Genomic DNA, 1,635 nt, shown 5'->3' with positions numbered 1-1,635 from the left:
CCATTGGTGGGGGGAAACTTGGGAGTGGATAGGTAGTGGTGAATCAGAGGTGATAATATTTGGGGTGTAAACCCAAACTGAACACATGAGAAAAAGGATTTTTCAATTAAAAAGTCAATACAAAGTATAGATGCATGCTTAGTTTTAATGTTTGTTTAGGAGGTGACTTGGTAAGGAAAATCCCATTTTGATTTTGTAGGGTTTAACTAAGACTTAAATAAGAATTTTAAAATAAGAATTTTAAGTATCTAATTAAAAAACAGCCAACTAGGCAATGTGTTGTGATTCTAAAATACAAATGTGACACTAGCAGTAATTTGAAAAGTAAATCAGGACATAGTTATGCATAGAATTCTACAAAAATGAGAATGAGCAAATGATATCGCTATACAAAAATACAGATGAAGATCACAAGTGTAATACTGACAAAAAGAAGCCAGACCAAAAAAGAGATGTGCTATATGACTGCATTCATATAAAGTTCAAAAACAGGCAAAGTTGAGTGACTCCTTCAGCTCCAGCATATCAGTTCAGTTCAGTCCCTCAGTCGTGTCCAGCTCTTTGCGACCCCATGGACTTCAGCATGCCAGGCTACCCTGTCCATCACCAACTCCCAGAGCCTACTCAAACCCATGCCCATGGAGTCGGTGATGCCATCCAACCATCTCATGCTCTGTCATCTCCTTCTCCTCCTACCTTCAATCTTTCCCCCCATCAAGGTCTTTTCTAGTGAGTCAGTTTTTCACATCAGGTGGCCAAAGTATTAGAGTTTCAGCTTCAGCATCAGTCCTTCCAATGAATATTCAGGACTGATTTCCTTTAGGATGGACAGGTTGTATCTCATTGCAAGCCAAGGGACCCTCAAGAGTCTTCTCCAACACCACAGTTCAAAAGCATCAATTCTTCTGCACTCAGCTTTCTTTATAGTCCAACTTTCACATCCATACATGACTACTCAAAAAACCATATCTTTCACTAGATGGACCTTTGTTGGCAAAGTAATGTCTCTGCTTTTTAATTTGCTGTCTAGGTTGGTCATAGCTTTTCTTCCAAGGAGGAAGCATCTTTTAATTTCATGGCTGCAGTCACCATCTGCAGTGATTTTGGACCCCCCAAAATAAAGTCTCTCACTGTTTCCATTGTTTCCCCATCCATTTGCCATGAAGTGATGGGCCCAGATGCCATGATATTAGTTTTCTGAATGTTGAGTTTTAAGCCAACTTTTTCACTCTCCACTTTCACTTTCATCAAGAGGCTCTTTATTTCTTCTTTGCTTTCTGCCATAAAGGTGTTGTCATCTGCATATCTGAGGTTATTGATATTTTTCCCGCAATCTTGATTCCAATTTGTGCTTCATCCAGCCCAGCGTTTCTCATGATGTACTCTGTATATAAATTAAATAAGTAGGGTGATGATATACAACCTTGATGTACTCCTTTCCTGATTTGAAACCAGTCTGTTGTTCCATGTCCAGTTCTAACTGTTGTGTCTTGACCTGCATACAGATTTCTCAGGAGGCAATTCAGGTGGTCTGGTATTCCCATCTCTTGAAGAATTTTCCACAGTATGTTGTGATCCACTCAGTCAAAGGCTTTGGGTTAATCAATAAAGCAGAAAAGATGTTTCTCTGGAACT

The sequence above is a fragment of the Bison bison genome, unplaced genomic scaffold, assembly GCF_000754665.1.
Source record: "Bison bison bison isolate TAMUID 2011002044 unplaced genomic scaffold, Bison_UMD1.0 scf7180017864273, whole genome shotgun sequence".
Lineage (NCBI taxonomy): Eukaryota > Metazoa > Chordata > Mammalia > Artiodactyla > Bovidae > Bison > Bison bison.
The sequence above is the reverse complement of the archived record's forward strand: the minus strand, read 5'-3'. Positions refer to the sequence as shown.